Source organism: Micropterus dolomieu, linkage group LG10, assembly GCF_021292245.1.
Source record: "Micropterus dolomieu isolate WLL.071019.BEF.003 ecotype Adirondacks linkage group LG10, ASM2129224v1, whole genome shotgun sequence".
NCBI lineage: Eukaryota > Metazoa > Chordata > Actinopteri > Centrarchiformes > Centrarchidae > Micropterus > Micropterus dolomieu.
In genome coordinates this window covers 22,659,371-22,665,556 of record NC_060159.1, presented here as the reverse complement: position 1 = coordinate 22,665,556, position 6,186 = coordinate 22,659,371, and positions in this window count along the sequence as shown.

The following is a 6,186-nucleotide window of genomic DNA, read 5'->3' as shown; positions in this document are numbered from 1 at the left end:
TATATTTAAAGCACACACACACACAAACACACACACACACACACACACACACACGTGTGTGACTTATCTCAGTCCAGTTAAGAGCAGCTAGCTGTGGCACTGCTCTGAGTTAAATATTAAAAACCACAAATGCAGAATTGCTAGTTCTCGTGCTGTGTGTGTTTCAGTGTTTGCACTGTCATGATTTTAGATTTTAAATGGGACAGATTTGGCTTTTATCATATTAACATATATGCCTAAGTATTTCTGGTGGACAGTAGCAATGGTATTTGTGAACTGAAGCTGATAATTAAAGTTTTGTGCTATTACCATGTGAAAAAAAGTGTTTCTTGGAAAGGTAATTCTTGTTATGTTAGAACTGTTGTATATACCAAGACAGACAGACTCATTATCCTGCAGAGTGGCTCTAAAGTTAAACCATAAGATGTGTACCTGCATCTCTTACCTACCTCCTCTCTCTCTATATTTTTTTCACCATTTACCTTTAAGTCATTTTGCACGCAGCTTTTGGTTCAAGGGTCTCTCGCTCCACAACCCTATCTTTTAGAAATTACATTTATATACTCAATTTAAACAGCAAACTTTTGGGGAAATTTAAGTTAAAATGTTGCACATATTGGTAAAATGTAAACATTGTAATTTGCTACAAGATTATGCAAAGGTGGTCTGGGTTAAACATTTGGTGTTTCCTTTATTGTAAGTTAAATGAAACCACAATCTTTCCTTAACCTTAACGACTCTGGCTGTGAACCCTGCCCGGTCCCCCAGTCCTCCCTCTCCCTAACCACTAACCTAAGAAAAAACCTTACCACTGATTTCAGTTTCATCAAAATATATTTGGAAAAATGAAATTAGTAGTGTATAAATGTACTTTCTAGGAGACAGGGTTGCCTTTTATCTGCTCCGATGTGTACAAGTGTTGGATCTCTCTAACATCCCCTTTCTCAAAAACATCTTTTGCATCCTCTTCCTCGAAATGACAAATCTGTGTGCTCTCTTGATTGATGACCAAACAATATGTGATTTAACATTTCTGCTTCTCCTCTAATTGCTTTTTTGGGGGGTAAGCTTGGACTTATGTCTTTTTGTATGTTAGCATATAAGCCTTGATCAAAATATTTCATTTTCCCCAAGATGTTAGAATATGTTCTCCTTTGCCCTGGTGGCTTTTTAAGATTTCTGTGTGGTACATCAAAGATTGGACCATTAATGTGCGAGAAATGATGTAGGATCTGTATACAGCACCAAAATTTAATTGCTCCCTTTGTGTCCCTGACAGGAAGCTGTTTAAAATGTCCGTCATGTGTCTCTACACTTTCTTTTGTCGCCAGATTTATCTTCATTTTTTTCTGCTGGGATTTGATCTCAAGTTTCTGAACCTTTTCGGTCAGCTGTTCTAGACAGTGAAACAAAGCAAAGTTATTTATGTTGTCATTTCCAAAATATGGACTGATGTTCAGTTTCCCTGTCCCGACATGTCATATATACTAATAAATGTTCATAGGATCATTATCTAGAGTGTCTAATATATTTCGGTCCAGCACATAGTATTTAAGGCGTTTGAATGTGTGTGCTTTTGTAAACTTTTTGCATCAGATTTGCAATTTGTCATGAAGATTGATAGTTTTCTTTTGATATTTCATCCTTAAATGGGATCATTGATTGAGGATTGCCTTGATAAGTGTCATTCAGCTCAGATTGTTATTTTCAAAAGAGGCTAACATCTTCCTCCTGGTTAATTTGTCATTGTGATGTGGAAAGCCTCAGAAATAAATCAGTTTGGGTCAAATCAGAGTATGTAAACCCCTATGATTTTAGATCAGCCTTAACCAAATGAAATCTTTGATTTTGCTTTGCTACCAAAATCAGTTTCTATGCACTAGAACCTCGTTTCTTAATATATTTCAGGTGACATGAGCGGGCCATGAAGTTGGTGAAACATGCACATTTCCTTTGATGCCTTGTTTTAGTAGTTGTTGGTGAGATTTGTTTGTTGAGAAATGGCGAGTCAGCTGCATACAAACCATTGCCCAGTGGTTTCAAATGATTCTCAGGGTGTTTTATAGACTTAAACCTCACAGTGGAATTGGGGTTCACAACTATATTGTTGGCCTCTATCAGGTGATTATTTCACTGCCTAAGAATATATTGTCATATCAACTGATGCACTCACAAATTGTTTTAGCATTTATTTGCACAAAAAAATGTTTAGTAAAGCAAAATAAATAAATAAGGAGGGCTAAAAATACAGCCCTGCGATGGTTTGGCGACCTGTCCAGGGTTTACCCCGCCTTTCGCCCCAAGGGCAGCTGGGATTGACTCCAGCCCCACGCGACCCTGTACGCAGGATAAGCAGTTGACGATGGATGAATGGATGGACTAAAAATACAAAACAAATAAGCATTAAAGATCTTAATCAAACCTAACTTAAATTTTGTGGCATCACCAAGTGTGTGGTAGCGAGAAGTAGAGAAACCCAGATGGCCAGTGGGTGTGTGCGGCTGACTATAAGACTTTAGATGATGTAGATTGATTCTGGTATAGTAACATGAGTCATGACTGCTGTCAACACAGCACAGTTGGGGTGGCAGCAAGGCTGGTTCATGCCAACTAGGACCGGAAACACACACCAGATTCAGTGACTTGAGACACAATTGTGCCATCAATCATGAGGAAAGATGATAAACAATCAAGACGAAGATCATACTACGCGCCCCCTTTCCACAATGGCATTTAGTTCTTTATTCATTATCTCTAGATATGGTAACGTTTACATTCACTGGTGGCTTTAAAATTCAACTCATTCATTAATTCAACTGTAAACACAGAAGTTAGATTTCGTTTCCCTTGCCAGAATTGTCAGTTCCTGTCATGTTGCGTAATTTAATGTTGACAGTAAACATTTTGTCTCACTTGTTTTCTTGTCTGCTGAGACAAAACATTTTGACAAACATGTTACTATCAGCCTGTCGCCTTTTTGTTGTGATCTGGGATGTGTTTTATTTCGGTTTATGAAGCTTTTATGTGGATCTGTAACTCACTGCATTTACAGTGAAACTGCACTGAAGTATTGAATATTTGCCTGATCGATAATACGTCTGGCTTGTACGGTATGCATTTGAGATCAACCCAGAATGACATTGTTTCAATACATCACTTAGGACCATCATAGTATTTTTGGGTAGCATGAGAGTTGTAAAACAGCTCGTGCTTAGAAAGTGAGTTTCCGACCAGTAGTCTGACAACAGAAACATCAGAAGCTGTTTAAATAATTGCCAAGTGACTGGTGCTTCACGATTCATGATTAGAAAAAAATCAGGTAACCTCAAGTCATCACTATCGGCTTTAAACGACCACAAGCTGAAAACACTGCTGATTGACTGAGTTTGTCAGTGTAACGTGGAGTGTCTTTTAATAATCTAATCTAATCTAATCCAATCTAATCTAATCTAAGATGTCCTTTGAAATCGAATTCAGCACTTCAGGCCACATTACAAGAAAAGTTTTATCAGCAAAAGTAGGTGCTTTCATCTCTCAGAGATGCTGTTATTGAGGTAATTTAGAGCAAGTGCAGAACTGTGCCGACTGGCTGCGATAGACTAACCTCAAGTTTGCCAAACCATGACAGGTCAGCCTCACTCGCCTGTTACCTCAGATCCAGCAACACACACAGAAACATATGCTAAAATGTAATTCAGTACCTATGAACGCATTTTATATAATATAAATTACCGGGAGCCCTTGAGAACCTTTAAAGCATTAGTTTTAATTTCAATTATGCTCTTCAGCTGGTTAAATAAAGGTTGAATTAGGACTGGGGTAAATATTTAACCCAGTCCTATTTCAGTATTGTACTTATTTATTGACATTTCAGCATCTTCTTCATTGCAGAACATGCTTACATTTTAACATGTCAGTATTTGTTGTCCAGGCTCCAGCTGCCTCGATGAAAATGATCACTTCTTTATTCAAGAAAACTAAATACATTGACATATAATAAGGAGGAAAGAAGTTAAAATTCAGTTCAGCTGTCTTTCAGAAACTAATGTCAAGGAATTCATAATTTATTGCAAATGGTTATACTGCTAGATTTGGTAGAAAAGGCTGTTTTTTAAATGGAGCTCTCAAAGAATTCAATCATTTGTGTTTATTAAATTAAAAGACGCTTTTGTCCAGCAGCAACAAGGATTTTTGCAATGTAGCCTTTGAGAGACTTAAAGTAAAGTAAAATAACAAAAAGTAAAGTAAAAAAGAGGGAGCTGAAAAATCTGAATTTGTGATTTAAGGACTGGATTGAAAATGAAAAAATCTAGGGGTGTGGAGTTAAAAGAAGCGATGTTACCAGTCCTCTGCTCCTCATCTTTGCTTGAGGCTAGCGGCTCAAGGCTACATTAGACGCTACCTGAATCTTCTGCAGTTTTGGCAGCAGTTGAGTTGCATTGTGGGTAATGTAAGTGCCATGTTTTGAGAAGAAAGAAGTATGCCTGGAAAAAAAAGATGATATTGGTTCTGTAACATCAATCTTGATCCTTTTTTTAATCCGATAATGTTGTGGAAGTTCAATGCTGAATGGGTGGAATGCTCTTTTAAAGAGGAGATGGAAGCTAATCTTAATTCCAACCTTGACCCTAAAAGCAAGTATTAACCCTAAAATCAATAGTTAACCTTGTGGGGACCAAATTTTTGCCCGCTCATGGGAGCTTAGTCCCCATTATATGACTGTATTAAAAGATTTCTGTCCTCACAATGTTATGAGTACACACACACACACACGCACATGCACACGCACACGCACACGCACCACACACACACACACACACACACACACACACTGAGTGGCACAGAGTAACTCAAGGCTGTGCTGCTGGACTTGTGCATTGAATGTAGGTTAATGCACACTTTACTGCACTTCCTCTCTTCTGGCTGTAACACAGCAGACTTGCTCTGCAGAAATGCTATGTGTGTACCTGTAGTTAAACCAGTATAGCACAGTGTGTGTGTGTGTGTGTTTGTGTGCGTGTGTGTGTGTGGGTGTGAGACAGAGAGAGAGTATTTGTGATCTATTTTTGGCACCAAAATGATCGCTGATGCCAGACCTCGGAGGAGAGTGTGGACATTTTATAGCGCAACAGTGAGCATCGTTACCACGGTTACAAGCGGCTGCTCATTCATTAGGAAGCCAATAAATTAAACAGCAGTTTATATGCTTATAGATTAGTCTTGTATGTGTATGCCTGGTATTCGACAGCTTTTGTAACATTTGCTTTAGTGTAACGGTGAAGATTTTCTGTTAGCATTCTGAAAAATGTACTGTGTCTCACGATAGTCCGTAATAGATTTAACATCTCCAACAAACCTAATTTGCCCTCTGCATTTTTTAATATGGACGATGCCCCGATCAATTATTGAATAGAGGGGCTGAAAATGTCCTGATCAATTATTTATTAAAGGGGCTGTTCTTCTTTACTGTGCAGCACTTTCTTTGCCTCTGGGCTCTCTCCTCAGAAGCTAACCCCGACGAGGAAAAGTCAGGGTGATAAAATGAAGCTTCCTCGTGGAGTTCATTCCAGCAGATCTGGCTGTAGCCACTGATCCCTGTTACGGTTTATCTAAGACGACTGGGGAGGAATCCATTTCTCCGGAGAGGACGTGACAGTGTTGTGCTCTGGTTGGGTGGTAAACTGTGAAAAGTCTCATCATAGTAAGCAGAAGTGGAAGCATTTGAAGTAGCCTTTTCTGCCTCAGCAAGGACATGCTGTTGATTTATAGATAAATGAAGGAACATAAAGTTGAACTTGAACTTTACATTCCTTATGTATTAGTAATATATTTTATGGCTCATTAAAGACAGGCCCACTCAGTTAAAATGGTTATGAATATGTAAAAGGTGCTGACTCAGATGAAGCAAGCTTTGGAAAACAATATCTGCACCAGCAGAAGTAAATTTACACTTCCTTTTTGCACAGCTGCACAGGCATGCTATAAATATTGATGATGATACATATTGATAGTTAAAAAGCCTCATGGAGCAGCTTTGATAATATCGCGGCTTTCTGCGTTATATGGAGAATAACTTCTGCTCCTTGTTTTTCTGAGTTAGGGTTTGTAACATTTGCAAAAAAAGTCAAGGTGTCTTAGTCACGCTAGCGACGCAGTGACTCTGTCAGTCTGTCGCCCCCCCCCCCC